At 43.5% G+C, this 18,883-nt stretch overlaps 1 protein-coding gene across 1 annotated transcript in view; it reads left to right on the top strand.

The window, feature by feature from the left end:
* The first annotated feature begins 8,266 nt into the window (after positions 1 to 8,266).
* Positions 8,267 to 18,883, top strand: part of fgf11a (fibroblast growth factor 11a) — a 96,303-nt gene continuing 85,686 nt past the window's right edge. Inside the window, exons 1-2 of the mRNA XM_035626838.2 lie at positions 8,267 to 8,483; positions 9,030 to 9,106. The gene's annotated coding sequence lies outside the window, so the exon portion shown is untranslated. The remainder of the gene's footprint in view (positions 8,484 to 9,029; positions 9,107 to 18,883) is intronic.

Below are 18,883 nucleotides of genomic sequence, written 5' to 3'. Positions count from 1 at the left end.
CACACACACACACACACACACGCACACGCACACACGCACACACACACACACACACACACACACACACGTGCACACTTCACCTTCATGCACAAAGCGTCCCCATGTGCTTTCCATGCAGGAGAAGGTCACGGGAGGCATCTGGAGTGTTTTTTCTCCAGGTAGACGGTCAGTCAGAGTGGAGCTGCTGATCCACTCACCTCTGCAGAGGTCATATCTGTGGTCCCCAAAGCCCAGAGGCCTCTGAAGGAACATCAATCACCACAGACCTTGGACAAGGGAACACACTCACACACACACACACACACACACACACACACGCACCCATCCACTTGAACACAGTAGGGCTATAATGTGCTATCAGGACAGCCGTGGCCACCCCTTTCATGGGTAAACATGTGAGATAGACTCCCGTTGTTTCGAGATTAAACACTGCGTTATCGAAGGTAAGGCTGTTTGCATATGTGGAAAGTGTCATAGCCGATGTCCTCATCACTCACATACACCTCTCCAAACTCTCTCACCCTTTGGAACATCTTTTCAAGCACAAGGACGAGAGGGCTTGTCATTATTTCAGTACATTTTGCCACCGATGTATTTCCTTCTCCTGTTGTAAACCACAGAGCCATAAAATTCTCACCCCCAAAACTTTTTTTGAAATAATAAAAAATCAAAAAAATGCCCAGTAAACATTACAAGAGTGTGAAGTGAGAACTGGGCTGCGTGATATTTAAAACTTTACATACAGTAATAAGTGCTCCGGACGTACATGAGTCGCCTTTGTGCCTTCCAGCTTCATATCAGCAGCACGGTTATTTATGCATGCATAGCCTGGTCAGGGCTCCACAGATGAGTTTGGCTCAGCTTAGCGGAAGCAAAAGCCATCTTCTCACGATAACAGCACGGTAATTCATAGTGAAAGTTTTTTTTTTCTTTCCTTAAAATATTAAAATCCCCACCCTATAACGGACACACACAAACACAGCGTTGTGAATATAAACCTTTTTTTTGGCGATGTGTGGCCTGTTGGAACCAGGGAAGTGTTGAGCTGAGGCAAAATGTTATTAAAAATATGAAAATATTAAACATGAATGCACCTAATGTCCAGTCCTGCCAGCTGGAAGTTGCATCACATATGCAGCTTTGGCACGGAGATGAAATGCTCACTGCACAAGGTGGTGGAATATCATTTTGAAAGATGTAAATTTGACTGTCTACTTAGTTACTGCCAGTCCTATAAGTTGAATAGGGTATTTTTTTTTATCTTAGTTGTTAAATAAAAATTACTTTTTGTCAAATCTCCCTGTCAGCAGCCAGGTCTTCATGTCCCTGACAGACAAGTCATTGCTTCATGAGCATAAACTGCAGCACACATTAGGCACAGCTCAGTTTGAAGTAGCAAAAAAACCCGTACTAAATAATATTACTTAAATATTTCACCTTTTCTTTCACAGGATTTAATCGCCTTAGCAACCTGTCGACCAGTTGTGCATCACCTATCACTGCTGAAATGCAACTACTTACACATCAGCACCTTATAAACAGTTGCTTATTAAGTCTATTATTCCCTTTTTGTTGTCTTTTTGCTGCTGGGAGCGAGCTGCGCATTTACTGGAATCGAGACCAAGACCTTAAAGGGGCCGAGTAGTTGATGATAAATAACCAACAATCTGTCACCTTGCGTTGAGTTGGTTTGATCCATTATTTTACATAATAATTATGGACAAATTAAGCTTTTACTCTTTTAAATGTCGAAAATAAACCAAAAAATATTGATGAAAGTTGATGGACTCCAGTGAGAGACTGACAGCTTTACCAGCTAGAGAGTTACACCCTTGGACTGTGTGGTGTAACAGTGTGACAGCCACCTCTTTCAAACTTGATTGTTGTGATTTGTTTTTCTAGTTTTTTATACCGATTACCACACTTTGTTAATGTAGGAATCATTTCCTTGTTCCTTAAACCAATTCTGAGATTCCACCCATGCGCCTCAAGGCGTTTATGTAGAGGCGATCAAATCTGCTCACGTTAGTGGTTTGATGTGTTCTTAAAAGGTGAAGTGAATGTCCAAGTTTATTCTCGACAAATCGGAGTTCAAGTAGAATATTTTTCACATTGTTTTAAATGCCTACTCCTCTGCAGAGTCACTTTTTCGGGGGGGGGGGGGCTTTTGGCTTCGCGTCACTGACACCAAAACCCGTGTGAGCTAGCCAGTCCCAACCTGTGATCTCCCGTCGCCCAGAGAGACATTAGCTCTCTTCATGTAAAACAGATGTTCCCCATTCCTCAGCGCTCGCCGTACAGCTGCTGCTCTCCACGTGAAGAATACAGAACGGGTGGGCTCTCCTGGATATTAATCATCAGGTAATTGCACACGAATCCAAGCCAGAGTCATTATGCTGAGAGTGGAAAATAATCGTTGTGTGATTCGACTCCCCCTCCCCCTCCGTCCGCCTTTCGCTTCTCTCTCATCACCAACTCCTCCTTTTCTTCCTTCCTCCTTCATCCTCCTCCACTTTATCCTCCACCTCCTGCCCTCCCCTCCCCCTCACCGCCCCGCTCCCCTCCTTCGCTCCGCCATCCTCCCCTCAGAGTGACCAGATGCCAGCAATTTCACGAATGTTGACTTATTTACATTTCTGCAATCATGGGAAAGTATGAATATTTATGACGCCGGCCACTTGCTGTGGGGCATCTGCCTATGTAGCCTGCTTATTTGTATGTGTGTGTGTGTGTGTGTGTGTGTGTGTGTGTGTGCATAATATCAATGATTATTTTGTTCAATTGTATGTGTATTCACAGTTGGATTCCGTGTGTTTGTCAGCCATACATTTCATGTGTGTTTTCATCAGCAAGTAGAGAAGATGTAACAGCTGGTCTCTCTCTCTGTCTCTCTCTCTCTGTGTGTGTGTGTGTGTGTGTGTGTGTGTGTGTGTGTGTGTGTCAGTTTCCTGTTATTGTTCTTTGGGTGGCATGCGACCACTGATCCCTCGGCCTCTGAACTGAGGCGTCTATCCTCTCGGTGAAGACCACGAGGGTAAATATAAGAAAAAGTCAATCAATTTTATTCTTATTCTCATATACAGTATTCCAGCAAGCTACCTGTCCCGTACTGTAATGGTATCAGTGTTTACTCAACACTGTGCTGGAGGCTTGGTAGAAAAACACCCAAACGAGACGGTTGTCACCAGAATTCTTTTTCTCAAATTCTTCCTGATGGGAGATTTTGTCAAGGTGGCTGCTGTCGCTTTACCACCTCTTCATTTCACAGCCAAATAACCTTTCTGTGAATAAGCATCGCTACAGCCATGAAGTCCGACTCAGTCGTCCCCACGTGCCTTCTGGGCTCCTTTAAAGGGACTGCACAGCAATCGCGATTCATTTCCATTGCATCGAAGGCGATGGGATCAAAATCAGGGGACTCAGTCGTTGATTCGCGTCTTTTTCGAGCCGAGCCCAAATGATTACGACTCCCTCGTGCCGACGAAAAAGGACGTTAGGTGAGATTAAATTCGAGAAGAACATCGGAAAAACATGATGGGTCTCAATTGTTCACGATCAATAATGTTTCTTTAACTACTGTATTGCAGAAAAGTCAGTTGATTTTCTGCTGTAAAGCCAATCTCAATCTACACCGTGAATTCATATGCTATAAGTCAAATAAGACCTCTACACGTATAATGCTGTGTGTTTCTGTTGAAATGTGGAAGTTATTCATGTTTTTTTTTAACAGTATAGGAAGATCTCCTGCAGCTGTAGTCGGGTTCTCCTCTGCCACTGTGGCGAAATTGTTACTGAAGTGATCATTTCTCGTTTCGTTCACTGGCAGAGACGGCCGAGGTGGAGCCATCGGATTAGATTAGCATTACGGTTGTCCGGAGTTTTGTGTGAATTCTTATCTCCGTTGACTTTTACTAGACTTTGATGATTGGGATTTATTACAGTGACTCAATCTCGTCATCACCCCTGCTGTTAAACCTCTCAGTGAAAGGTTCAAAGGACGGTGCAATGTGGTTTTTTTTTATATATATAGTGTGTGCGTGTGTGCCTATGGTCCATAAAGTGAGTGCACACACACACACACAAAAACACACTTGACTCCAATTCTATCTTTGTCTACGCTGACAACCGAGGGCAGCATGATTTAAGACTCTGGTCACTCCCGATTGCATGGATGTATGTGGTGGGTCCTCTGGCCCACCCACTGAGATCACCTGTGCCCGACCCTGGACGAACCTCCATCCCAGAAGTCAGCGTGGGACTAGCTCGACCAAATGCAAAGTGTTATTGATATTTAATCTGTGGTAGTCAGAGAAGAGAGGAAACAGACCATACAGAGCTCATATGGCATAGTAGCTTGGTTTTCATATGTCAGTTCTGTTGCATACGTGATGTCGCTGAATCAAATAGTGGTAACTCCACTGCTCGTCTACCTAGGCTTCTCCCGCCTGGTCGTCCTCTCGAATCCTCGAGCATGCCCACAACTGCTTTCACTCAGATATAAAATGATATACAGACCCAACAACACATGCACTGTCACACGCTACCACCAGAGTTAATAACTCAGGGCTCACCGAAGTCGACTGAGGTTGGCGCCGTGGCCACGCCCAGTCATCGTCCAAGCAGCTGATTGACAGGGGGTCACAGCCACACGTCAGATCCAACCCTTTTATTACCTCCTTAACCGCCAGACGGCTGCCCCCCCCCCAACACCCAGCGATGTCCCACCAGTCCGGGCAACACACTGTGATTCACCGTCCTCCTTCGTGCCTCCTAGAAAAAAAGGCAGGGGCCAATGCATACATTATGAGGAAAATGTCCATTGACTTTTGCGGATATTACAACTAAATTGCAATAAAAACTGTGATTTTTAAAATGCACTGTGAACAATAGAAATGATTTGTTTTGTCAAATTTCATTTGGGCAGTAATTATGTATTTCTAGGCATAGAAACAAAAACAGTGTTTGTAATCTGTGGGAAAAATAAAAATGTCTGTCATTTTAAAGAAGCAACTCTGGCCGATATGCATATTCTGTATTCTGTATTCCCGTTGTCAACCCTAATGCGTTTCCCCTTTCTCTAATAAATAATAACCTTACTGTAAATCATATTGCACATTATTCATATAAATATAAAGTAAATCCTCTTGTATTTTTTCAACTCTTCTGATTAAAATAAACAAGTGAATGTTTTTTTTTAAATTCAAATCTATACAAAAAGCAAAGAAACAGAGAAATAAATTCAACAAAGGGAGGGGGAAAAAAAAGAAGCTTTGTTTCGTGATCCTGACCTGGGTGATCACAACGCTTCAGCTCCCGTCATCCAGCAAGTCAGCCGCTGGTCGCCTCGGGGCGCCGCCCACTCAGCGTGGGCCTTATATGACAGAGCTGATGAGCTGTCAGTCATGCTGTATAGAAGATTGTCCCCCTGGCGACTGCCATCAGATTTTGTAATCCCCTGTGATAATGGCTAATCCAATTTAGCAAATCCCTGCTGTCAAAAAACTACAACCACAGAGTGCTTCATACAGTATGACACATAAATATGGAATAACACATGGGATATCATGCTGCGAGGAAAAACTCGGCCTCTCTAGCACACACACTCGCAGAGCTTATGCCATCAAAGGCCACTGTGTCTCTCTTCATGTGCCAGGCAGGCTGGAAAACAGTAAACCACCTCCTATAGGACATGATGGGAGCAGAATGAGGGAGAGTATGGTTTCTCACACCGGGAGGCGTCATAATTGTTGGGATTAGAAAAGGAAGACGGGCTGAGCGGCAGGGAAACACTTCCGCGTTTGCAATTAGGGATAATTTACCCCAGAGGGTCAACTGGGAGGCGTATGTGCATTGACTAGGTAACGCAGGGGGGAGATTACACAGACGGAGAGCCCGAGGCGAAAAAACCCCGAAGACAGAGCACGGGAGATGAGGATAACAGGGGATGTCGGAAGAAAGAGTTGAGAGATACAGAATTGTGAATATATGTGCCGCAGTGATACAGTGGATATCGTCCAATCAGTGTATTGCTGGCAGTGCTGGGCCGCAACTGGAGCGGGCTACAATTGTGTTTGTGGAGGATGTGAAAGAAGAGGGAAAGAAAAGCTCTTTCTCTCCCCGTCTACTTTAGAGGATACCCCTCCAAAATTATGAAAGCCGCACCACGGCTCTATCTCTATACCCCCCCCCCCCTCCATCCCTCGCTTCCACTTACGTCCCTCTCTTTTCTCCTCTGTGGACCATGGCAGGCTAATCTCAATCTGTTTCGCTGCGATATCACACAACAGCTCTACAGCTGTGGCGGTGCCAGCCCGTTGGGCTCGCCTGCCCCTGCGCCAGCTCTGGCTGTCTGCTAGCCACACACACACACACACACACACACACACACACACACACACACACACACACACACACACACACTCCACAGTTTAGTGGAGGGTTTTCTGTCGGCTGCATCCAAAACACTCAGCTCTGCTGTGCAACCCGACCACTTTTGTACCATTTTCTCCATTTGCATTGGAGTGCATCTTACGCTGAGGTGTCACGCTCCGCTCCACCTAAAGACAGGCGAGATCAATTAAGAAAACAAGTAGACGTGAAGGCTCTTAATCAGCCCTTTTGGCAGGAATGTAAATTTACCAACGCTGCGTTGTGATCAAGCATCAGTAGGCCTAATGAAGACGCAGTCAGAAATCAATTTGGTTTGATGGGTTACATTTAAAAGTGAAACATTTTTATAAATTCCACCAGTTTGGGAGGGACGTTTCACTTTTAGTCGCTCCAGTTAATACATCACCAGCGGTCCATCACCAGCTCCTCTGTGAACAATTGCTTAAGCTCTTTTAATTAGATGTTACAGTATGTGTGTGTGCGTGTGTGTTTGCTCTCCATCCAGACTGTCTGTTACTGGAAGTGTGAGCACAGTCTGTAAAACTGCCTCAGATGGATTTCCCAGCTGTGCTTTAATTTCTTTTCTATTTTTTTTCATGTTTTTAATTACCGTTGACCACTGCAGACTGTTAATTGCACTGAACCTCTGGAAAAGGAAGTGAGTACGGCTTTTTAATGTTCGTTAGAACAAGATCAAATAATAATGATAAGCTCATGTGTGAAAAAAAAAAAATCACATAATAATTTGTACCACAAATATTTCGGGAAATATTTCGGGAACCCCATGAGGATTACTGGCCCCAGGGTGGGGATACTGAAGCCTGTTAAAAAAAAGAAGAAATAAAATAATGTTATATCACATGTGATGCATTTGTTGTCTTCTTTTAACTGTATAATGTCTCATAAAATGGAAATTACTACACCCAAAAGTGCTTCTGGGCCACAGCTGAGGAAGTCAGTGTAAATTCAATAGAAAATCTTCTATTAACAAATGACAACCTGCTGTCAACTGTAGGGGCTGGCCCATAAAACAGGTAGACTGGCCCATTTTTTTTATTTTTATTAAATGACACTGCTGGCACAATCAGACATCCCCTCCCCCATGGACCAAAAAAGGACAAATAAATAAATAGTGCCAAAATGGATACGAGAAAAAAAACATGCCTACAAAAAAAAAAAAACATGACACAAATATGACACATAGAGAAGAGTACTGATACTGAACTAAAGTTACGTTTCAATTTACGTGATCTTTTATCACAGAAGTTCTGGAGATAAATGTAATTTATTTTTGTTTCAATGTCTCCAAAACAAAAACAACATTGATTGAGATACATTTTTATTTGTTAATTTAAAGCCCCAGTGTATAATTTGTGTACTTTCCTGGCGGAATCTGGTGGTAAAGTTGCAAACTGCAACCAACTGAGCATCCGACAGGGGACATTTTATGGTGGCGTACCGCTAATTCCATTTCCGGTTTCCCGCAGCGCTGGAAATTCAACGCAAACGCGACGTATTCTGAACCGTTTTATGCAACCTTATTTAATGCTGCGTTCCATGGTGATTTTTTTTCTGACCTCCCTTGTCGCAGTGGAACCGGAACGCAGCACAAAACGACATAACAAACATGGCGATTTACATGGAGGTCGGGTCCCCCTTACGTTAGAATATTTAACTCATTCAAAGTTGACGATACAAAACATTATTTCTCTGTTGCAGGTGATTATACAAATATGAACACACAGTTATAGACAATATATTCAATTTCTGTGAATACGTTCTTCTATTTATTACACACTGTAGCTAAGTAAACAACATAGGCTACAATTTAAAAAAAATCCTCAGCCACACTCCTTACCAGTTGGGGGCGGTAATGCACCACGACATTGTTTGCCAGCCGCCAATGAAACTCCTAGAGGAAGAAGAAGAAGAAGAAAAAGGAAAAAGAAGCACCTGTAGCTAATGGGGAAGAAAGATGAGGAGGATGAGTAAGAGGATGAGGATGAGGAGAGGAGGAATAGAACCTGCGGTAAGCGCAGGCTAACAACGGGCTGGCTCATCACTCTACGAAGTTCCCCTTGATAACAAAAAAGGTAGCTGTCGTTTGCCAAGTTTTGTTCATAACATTACAATAAAACAAATTTTGCACGCTTTGCTTCTCTCCAGTGTCGCCTGCTACTTAAACGAACGCACTTAAACGAACCATGTGTTAGCTAGTTAGCAAGCTACTTATAGTCCCTGGTATTGTCAGTGGCTAGCACAATGTGCTAAGATAATTAGTAAACAGCCGCTCGCGGCTAGCAAGTTAGCTCTTTTGTGTTGTCCCTGGTAAGCTAATAATATATTTCAATGTCTTTTTTTTTGAAGTGGCGCACCATTCAGCAACATGAGCAGTCACTCAGATGCGACATCTTATCGTTAATGTGTTAATGTGGGTAATGGGTACATGGTGAACACCTGGTAAGTCATTGGGGTTGGGAGCCATCATGTACAAATATGGATTTTTTTTACAGGATGCCATCCACTCACACACACGTCCATTTAGACGTCGTGTGTTTTCAGTTTGTTCAATGCTACTCTGTCTGGAACACAGTGATGGTCTGGTCAATCATTTATCATGTCGACTCTCTCTCTCTTAGGATGCCACTGTTTTAGGATTCCTCTCAATGAATTCGTCACAGTGGAGTAAACAATTTTGCAATGGCACTGTTTGAAGGTAATTTATCATGTTTCCTCTTTTTTAATCTTTCCTGACTCCTTCCACCTCACTTTACACTGCTTTAGAGTTTTCAGGGAGAGGCATGGTTGGCATAGGCCTACATATTCAAGGGATTGTGCAGAGATGGGTGATGTGTGATTGTGTGTGGCGGGCCAGTCTGGGCCAAAAAATTTTTTTTTTTATGACCCAGTCCAGCCCAGATACCTATATTTTACTGCTACCAAAGTCTATAGGCAGCAGCCACTTTGGCACTACAGACTGTTCTATTCAGGGTTCTTAGTTAAACTGTTCTAATACCTTCTGGTTCTGGAGGAGCTTTGTCAAGTTCAAGTACTTTGTCAAGTGATTCCAGTTTATTAATGCTATGGGCTTATTTCAATTCGTCACAGTTTATAGACCAACTTCCTTGTTCAGCGTTGACCTATTATACTACCGTGCAATGGGGCATATTAATACAAACAAGCAGACATTTTTGTCTATCAGATGTGTTGCTGCATTCCCACATCTGAATAATCACCTTGCTGTCACAAAGCTGAATTATCCTTCAAATGGAGCTGAAGATGACTGTGGTACTGAGAATGTGTACTCCACCTTTTCCGACAGGGAAATGCACTGTCACACTAAGATTGCCTTTGCCCAGGAAACTGTCCTCAATTCCCCCTTTACTGTATTTAATCTGTACTGCGTCCATCCCTCCAGCTGTCGGTTTACAAAATCACCCCAGATATAGCTTGTGAATTGATGGCATCGCCTTAGCCGTGCGTCACCGTCCTAATCACCCGAGAGATAAACCATTCATCGACACACGTTGCTGCCATTATGTTAGTCGTCAAAACACTTTCATTAAAAATGCAAGGACGTACAGGCACACAATGGTGCACTGACAATGGTCAGTTTTTACCAGCAGTATAGTGCGCGCCCCACTACTTCCACAACTCTCACAGGAAATAGGGAAACTTCTAATGAACGGGATGAAGGCTGGTGGAGCCGGTGGAGGCCACAGAGTTGACCCGTGAGCCGTGCTGCGGAGAGATTGTCTGCTCTGCTCGACTGGGCGTTGGAAACTTCAACGGGTCAGTTGACCGCTGCTCTTCGTCTTCCTCAGTCCGCTGTGGCTCTTGAAGTATTTAAAGCTCCGAGCCTATTCCGCCTCTCATCTCATCCGCCGGATTGTGTGGATCTAATGCTCTGTCCCTTTCATTTCTGTCTCTGGGCATAATGTCAGTGTATCCTCTTGTCTGCTTGCTTCTTTTCTCCCATTTTATTTATTTATTTCAAATCTGTGTTTGCTTCTTTGTTCCGCCCTGTCACACGTCATGTTCTGTCCTGTCTGCTGAATAAACCTTCAGTGAACCCCTTCCTGTTTTCAACCTCTGCTTAGGAGTCTACACTTCTTGTCTGTGTGCACTTGTGCGCAAATACTACATTCGTGGCTGTCTCAGCGAGGGTGAGAGAGCGAGAGGGACGCATGTATAGACACTGCGTGTGTGACTGGGAGAGAGGGTGACTGGTTCACAGAAGGAATAGCTGCTGTATCGACGTTGTGTGCAATATACTCAGCGGCAGGGACAAGGACACACGCACGCACTGTAAATGAGAGGAAAGGGCTGTTTCTTGATCCATGTTTTGTTTCAGAGATTGCCAGCGAGCCTTCTGAGCTGAGTCACTTTCATTTTGCTACGATGGAGAGGTTTGTTGTGGAAGTGGCTGCTGGGATCCTGCCTTAATTGGCTTGATTCTTTAGGCATCGCAATCCCTTTATTCTGAAGTGCGTGCATGTTAAACGCATTCACCGGGGAGCAAGAGATGCGCTAGAAGAGCTCGATTTTGGTTAAAATGTTCACTCGATGTAAGTCCAGATGGAAACTCGACTAATGAATGATAGCAGTGATGATTGTGCAACTTGAAGATTCTGCGGTTTGACCCTCGGGTCGCACAGGTTCGGGTCAGTCTCTCGTAATCACATACTCACACTGCTGGTCCTCTTCTGCCCTGGCTGTCAAAAGAAATAATAAATAAGATATAATGCAACCTACGTATTTCTCTGCAACACACTCTATATTTAGCCTGGCCTGTACAGTAGCTTATCAGTAGCTTTATCATCAATTTGAAACCGATTTTTTTTAGTCAATGCATGTGTTTTAGAGTGTGGATACCAGTTTGCTTCATGTGTGAACGCGCTAGGGCTGGACGTTTTGGGGACAATATCTAATTGTGATTGTGATTTGTGATTATAACACGCACACACACACACACACACACCCACACACACATACACACACACACAGGGTGTACGCAGGGTGTACGGTCACGGTGGAGAGACTTCAGCGCCATCTCTGTTAGCAGTCTGTCTCTTTAGCAAGGGAATAATGGTGGCGTTTGTTACCTCATGGTGCCAACGTGAGCCACTTTCATACGGAGTTACGGTCGCAAACCACTCTGATGTGGTACTTTGTTTGCTAGATGGGGCTTGGGCATCACTACTTTCACTGACTTTTCGGCCGTACACTCGTCATGTAGCTGCCTGTAGCGCTTTTTCAAGCACTAATACAGGTTGGTGGTGTTGCCTCAGGATGTACTGTTCGACTGTTCCATGACATGCTTTCCCATCTTTTGTCGCACATCTCCCTTATAAGTGCAGCTCTTCTTCGGGACTAAATTGTCCAACTCGGCCTTGGCCACTCCACTACACATGCAATGTTTTTCTTTGGTTACAAGCGTGTGTTGTTGGTGGGCGTATACGCAGTCGACCTTGTGCTGATTGGTGAGCATGACTAGAACACGTGCAGCACGGCATTTCTGCTTGGTGGGCAGAGAGGAGGAAGGCATGAATATGTTAAACCATTGACAGAACAGTATAAGCCCTGGGTCAGATGAGCAACAGCGGGACAGAGAGCACTGCACACAGCTCTACAATGAAACAACAGTTCTAAATACTAAGTTAGAGACCTTTTATGTTGTTTAATTTTTTTTTACTATGATTATGAAACTGTGGTGGGACAAGTATATACTGTATGTTTTTATATTGTAGCCTATATACAGTGTCGCCACTGCATTTTCTTCCATTGGGACTTCTCTGTGAAGGGGTCGAGTCACGTTGAGTCATTTCCTGTTTAACGCAGTGTTGTGTCCTTTCGTAACGAAGGTCCTCTATCTTTAAACAGCTCCCGTGCCCTGCGCTCCGTCCTTTTTTGTCCTTCCACATTCCAAATGGCCAAATCATATCGGTAAACACCCCGTGCCAGCATTCGGTACTTAGGAAAAAGAATATCTTAAATCACATCACATCCTATCATCATATCTTCCCTTCTCACAGCCCTGATAGCTGATTGGCCGGCCAGGTAACTCCTTGCCACAGGCAGGAAAAACAACCTTGACCGAGCGTGATTACACCTTCCTTTCTCAGTAAATGTATTATGTTGCAGAAACGGTCCAAGGTCTGGCTTTGCTCAAATGAATGGTGACAGAGGGTAGTGCAATATTTATGACAAGAAAATAACTAATAAGTCCTGCCAAACCTCGGAACGTAATGAACCTCTTAATAGTACACACTGTTGACTCGAGGCAATAGGGTTGTGTTGCATTTTCTACCGGTGATAATATAGATACTTTATTTAACAGTGTCATAGTGTGCCATTGTATTGCTGATGGCTATAATATCTGAAATATAAACTACTCATAAGAGCTAGCATTTTTACAATAAAGCAGGAAATGCCACTTTATGTATATAAAGTAGAAAAATTACTATAATCACATTAAATGATATTCAAACTAAATGTATCATTATGTATAGCATGTCACACCCCGCACCTTTCTCTGTAAGCACCTGTACTCGCATTGTCATTTTAGTTCTGGTCCACGGCCCTCAGCTGTGCACTGCGGGAGTTTGTTCATCGTATCATTAATGCCTTTTTCTGGCCTTGTGTCTTGTTACTTGTCCCGTACCGCAGACACAGAAATTTGGAGCAGATCGCTTTACGGCACTCCCATTATCATTTTGTGTGCAGAAAAACCGAGCAAACGTGTGAAAAAAGCAATAATAAAATAAAAAACCCCGAAGCTTGTCCACCCCTCGTGTACATTCGACTCTGTACCGCGGGCTAATGTGGTGTTGTCGTGATGGCGGCACCGTGGGGCTAAATTACGGCCCAGCGCTGCCTGGTGTTGTTAAGGGGCAGGCAGTTTCACTGGCCGGATGTTGGAGGGCTGGCTGACTGCTTGAACGGCTGTACGATTGGCTGTAACACTGAGAGGTTGAGTTTTTGTAACTCTATCTCTTCAGCAGATCAGGTGTAAGGTTGTTACCAATTAGTTTCCAGTGGTGTAGCTGCAGTTGAATGACGAAGACAAACAGCTCTCGCTCTACTTCATACCAGGGGTGTGAATCTTCCCTGGTCTCACAATTTGATTCGATTATGATTATCCTGTCAACGATTCGATTCGCATCGTGATGCATCCTCCGTTTTCGATATTACTGCACATCATGGCAACGTTTTCATCAACTATTCAAAGCAGTATATATATATGAACTCCCTTTTTTAAAAATGATCTTAACCGCTCTAAAAAAGGACACAAGTACAAACAGCAACGTAGCAAACATCACTGAGCACAGCAGACAACGGGCTGAGCACCTGTGTGAGACTCACAAACGGCTCTCCTTTGCAGGACATGCGACATGATCTGCCAGTCCTCGCTACCGTAATGTGCCCTTACCGTTACATAAGACTCCGTTGTGGCTGAAGTCCAGGAATCACGTTATTGCTACTTGACAAGCTTAGCTCATTGATGCCATCACCTGGGCTTTGGTTTCGAGGTACAGTGCTGCGTGACGGGAGCTTATATCGCGGCTCCGCATCAATTCTTGGCTGAGCTGGGTCCGCTATTTCCTTGGCAGAACAGGCTTGCCAGGCACTACTACTACCAAGAAGTAACTTTGAACTTCAACAGGTAATGGCGGTAGGCTGTAATTGATTATTGGTCCGTCACTGCATCGGTGCAGCATCGTCTTGTGATGCATCGTAAAAAACTATTAATTTTTAACACCCCTACTTCATACCTATACTGACAAAATGTTTGGAAGCCTTTGTCTCGTGACATTTGGTTCTGCTGCTGCTTGCTCAACGTTGCTCTATGACCGCTGGACAACGAGGTAAAATTGCGATGGATTACATGCTGCATAGTTTTGTGAAGTGGCAGGGAAACTCAATCCAGTGCAGGAATATTGGACTTTCAATGGGTTTTGAGGGAAAAATTTGTGTCAAAATAGTACAAAAGAATCATTTTCAAGTAGGTTTTGTGCATAAATTTAATAAGATGATTGCATCGTTCCAATCTTTCCCTAGTTCTTTTTAGAACCTTTCTATTCGTTAGGAATTATGAAAGAGAGTCTGTAAAAAGTGCTGCAATCCCAGCTGACTGCAAATGTTCACTGTTTCACCAGCAAATATTAAAGTATAACTAATAAGCAAAGTATTCAAAACTGGATCAACTTTCCCTCGTCTCACCAGGCGACATCTGAGAAGTGTGGCGAGGAGAAACATCCAGAAAAAAACGCTAACCGTTCATTTGCATCCTGTTCCAGCCTCACTCTCTGCCACAAAGTGGTTTATTTGCGGCACCTAGGGAGGCCGAAGCTGCAGACACCTGCATTATGTGTTTATTACAGCCCCCCACAGAAAGATATCAGTCCCAATTTGGGGCTCATTTGTGTCGAGCTTGTGCCGGTTATCAGGCAACTGACTGACACACAGGGATGCTGCCTTATTGCGTTATTTGAGGCAGCACAGCGCTGAGGCATCAGGTACCAGTGTCTAATCCATCAGGGGACATAGAGGTGAGCAGGGGGTAGGTCGCAGACAGAGCAACACCCACACACAAAAGCATACAAGCCATCAGATCGACATCAGGTCAACACGTTTCATGCAGCACGCAAATGATCACACGCACTTTTCCAAACCTCTCGTATCAGATTTGACACAGCTTTGTTCGCGTTTTTTATAGATGCACCATGTGTGTTGTCTGTCTCTATAGGGTGTATGTATCTGTGACACCAAGTCTCAGCAGGACATAGGCTGAAATATGAAGTCATAATGTCTTGGCGCCCTCAGCTACCTCCACGCACTGGCTTATGTCGAAATGACAAATCCCGAGCTATATTGTATTGTATATAGTCCTTTAGGTGCTGTATAAGCACGCACGTTTGTTCTCTATCGAGTGTAGATCCTTGAATCTGACAACTATAGCTGCCGTTGTACAACAATAGTTTTGATACTTTTTTATTTTCATTTTTAATATTTACCTAATTTCCTCACTTTCCTTCAATCAGAATCCGATGATAATTCTCCCAGGTCATCACTAGGAGTGTTTTCATGTTCTCACTTTAAAATGAGAAGCATTGAAAGGGCGATGAATATCATACATGCACGCTGTATACTTTATATCTAACTTTTTTAGATTGCAATTTCATTATGTCATCGTATCTTATTGGTTGCCAAAGTTAATATATTCCAGCATTGTGTAATTTTATGACTTCTTAGGGATGCCATTAATGATGACTTCTGACTTCATTGTGACTGCTTTATGACACAATGGCACAAACAATATCCTGCTTACAGCTATTCCTGGGCACAGTGTAATAATTGGTAACACCACCCAGCACTGACGCCAAGTGCTTGCAATTGGCTACCTATTTGGAAATGCTCTACATCTGTTTCAGGGGGAAATAATCATGCAAAATGTTCATTCATTAGTATTTAAATACATATAAATGATAATAAAAACACTTTAAATGTCACAATTTTGCAGTGAAATATAGCTGGTAATTATTTATGCTAAATTTATCACTTATCTCACTTCCACACCAAAGTGTGGATGTTACTGTACCTCAGAATAGAAGGGAGGACCCCTTCTCAAATAGGGACAACATTGCTTAACGTTAGCATCTACTGATAACAGAAAGGATGTGCAGAGAAAGAATGCAACCTTAGTCAGAGTTATTGGAGCCAGAAATAACAAATGAGCAAACACCCCTTTACATAATGAGCCTGAGATTAGACTGAGAGGCAAACCAGGACCAGTCACCTCCACATTGTCGAAGAAATAAGAGAGTTACATGAGGAGAGAGAGACCGTGAAATGAGTAACATTGACGAGATGATGTGATGGTATGGAGTAGTGAGTCAGTGGGAAACAGTAGCCATCGAGGGGGGTCTAACAGTTTAAGGGATTCATGTCAAACCAACAATCACTAACAGGCTACAGACAGCCTTTATATAAAAATGGACGTAAGTCACCTGTATTCTCTGGAATCACCAACAGAGGGCAATGCCACTGGTTGCAAAAACCAGTGGCATTTTTCTTAAAGGAGCCTACTTTTCACTTTATTCATAACGTCAGTAAACATTTTCCTGAGGAGTTTATGGTTCAATCACTAGTTTCAAGTCTTCTTTAATACATCATGATGTTCATTTAGTAAATTATTGTCCCATTTAGAGTAAGATAGACGGTAAATGACTGTATGCCTTGGGGCGTGGATACAGCATGATTGACAGATAGTACCGTCCAACGCGTGCAAGGCCGCAGGTGGAGGTGGACAAGCTCTCAGTAAAACCCAACCCCGCTCATCCAAATATGGCTGGTTTCAAAAAAACCAAAATGATAATGGTCAAAATGCCAAACTCGAGGCTTCAAGCTGCAGTTCACAAACCAATGGGTGACATAGCGGTGGGTTGCCACTTGGGTAAAACTTACTGCAACAATGATAAAATATCACTCTTCTACACGTTTGCTGAACATGTGGTTTGATACAGTACTTTAATCAAGTACTGTACACTTAACCTGATTCACTGTGTCCACCACAGCCTTGCCACGATGACCGCTTTGCGATTATTACTGTGGTGATTTGGTCGATACTGTCCAGCATCAACGTCAAGTCTCCAAGTGCACAGGCACAGCAAGCAACGTGGATTTGTTATGCGTAGTAAAAACATGGACAGCAGGAGCTGCTAGTGCTCTGGCCATGATTAACAGCTGCTAGCATCCACTGTCGCCAAAGTGTGTGCGTTTAACAAACTCTTAGTATTTTGGCCCGACTTTCAGATGTTTGGCGTTGACGTCTGCACTCATCGTAACGAGTTGTCAGGCTGTCTCTCCTCCACTCTGGCTCCACTCCTCTGTGTGCGTGTGTGTGTGTGTGTGTGGGCAGGGGTGACGCACACACACACACACACACACAGCAGAGTGGAGAGAAACGACCTTATGTGACGCAAAACGCAAGGTGAGACCGTCACATTGAGCTGAAATAAAAGGCACCGAAATAACACAAATCTTTTTTTCTGAAGACAAACGTAGGAGAAAACTCCTCCTTCTGTTGGATATTACAGTGTGATTTTGTGACATTAGTTCTTTTTGTATGAAGTTCAGTAAATTGTCGAACTCAGCATTATCATGATCTTTGAAGTGACTTACAAATCAGCCGATATCATACCAAAACCCCAAAGGTAATTGTTTAACAGTGTTTTACAGGCAGGAGGGAGATGAAGTTACGGTAAAGGGGTGATTGATTGAGGGTGGGAGGAAGTATAGGGTGGATGTGATAGATATAGAGGAAGTGCAGAGGGGTAATTGAAGGAAGTGGAGAGAAGGAAGGAGTAATGGTTTGGTGATTTGGACAGACCTGATGTTTAAGTGTTTAAGCAGATAATGCGTTCAAATATTTGTTCTCACAGCAAGAGATTTTCTTTTCCCTTCAAAGACATGGTGTGAGGTAAAAATGACTCCCTGGAGGGGAATCGAACCTGTTACTAACCACTACACCAGCACTGTACATCAAGCACATGCAGATTTATGTTCATTTGGTAGTAAAAGCCCAGGAAATTATTGCACAACCATATAGCACTGCCAAGAAGTACCGGATGAATATCCTTTTTAATATAAGAACATATGAAATTATTTCTAAAGCCCTATGAGGATAACTTTATCTGCCAAGTTGTAGTTATTGTCTGCCAAGTTGTAGTTATCAAGAATATACCGGAAGACAGTTCAACCTTAACTTTTGTTCCTGGTCATGATTTATTTTGAAGGATCCAATGTGATTTTATTCTAAAGTGAAGCTTTAAACTGAACGATGACCCGCTTTCTCTGTAAGCAAATAAATTGGCTAATTGTTGGTTTCTGTTGCTATTTGTATGAATACATTCATGGTTTCAAGCCTAAAGCAAGTTCCATAGAAGTCTTATTATTATACATCCCTGTAGTCCCCTGGCATAGCATTCGCAATCGCGAAATCCCAGGTTAGGAACGCTGTCCAATGGTTCTTACAGCTAGAGGCATCAAGACCATAAAGGCTCACTTATGCCTTTTACGTACGAAAAGAGTCCGTTTCAAACAACCGTCACAGCCCCCATACTTCCATGCTTCCTTTATGTTGGCGCAGTTGCTAAGCAAAAAAAAAAAAACAGCCTTAGAGGGCAGCGCAGAGTCAAATAATAGACAAATATTGCAACTGTGGAAGAGGCTCTCATAATGTGCATCCGCCATTGTGAGATTTCTAACTCGAGTCCTGTGTTCGTCTTGTTTGAGCTATGGGCTACACTGCCCCCCCCCCCCCCCCCCCCCCCCCGATTTCTGGTAGTTGTGCTCCGTTTCGTCCTATCGGTAAGCTATCAGAAGACGTGCACAAATATGGACGAAATAGACGAAGGGTGCGGACCCTCCTGTGGCGATTCAATGGGCAGCAGTACACAGTACCCAGCTGCTACTGTTTGTTTTTTTTACC

Source organism: Scophthalmus maximus, chromosome 2, assembly GCF_022379125.1.
Source record: "Scophthalmus maximus strain ysfricsl-2021 chromosome 2, ASM2237912v1, whole genome shotgun sequence".
NCBI classification, from domain to species: Eukaryota; Metazoa; Chordata; class Actinopteri; order Pleuronectiformes; family Scophthalmidae; genus Scophthalmus; species Scophthalmus maximus.
The sequence above is the reverse complement of the archived record's forward strand: the minus strand, read 5'-3'. Positions and strand labels throughout refer to the sequence as shown.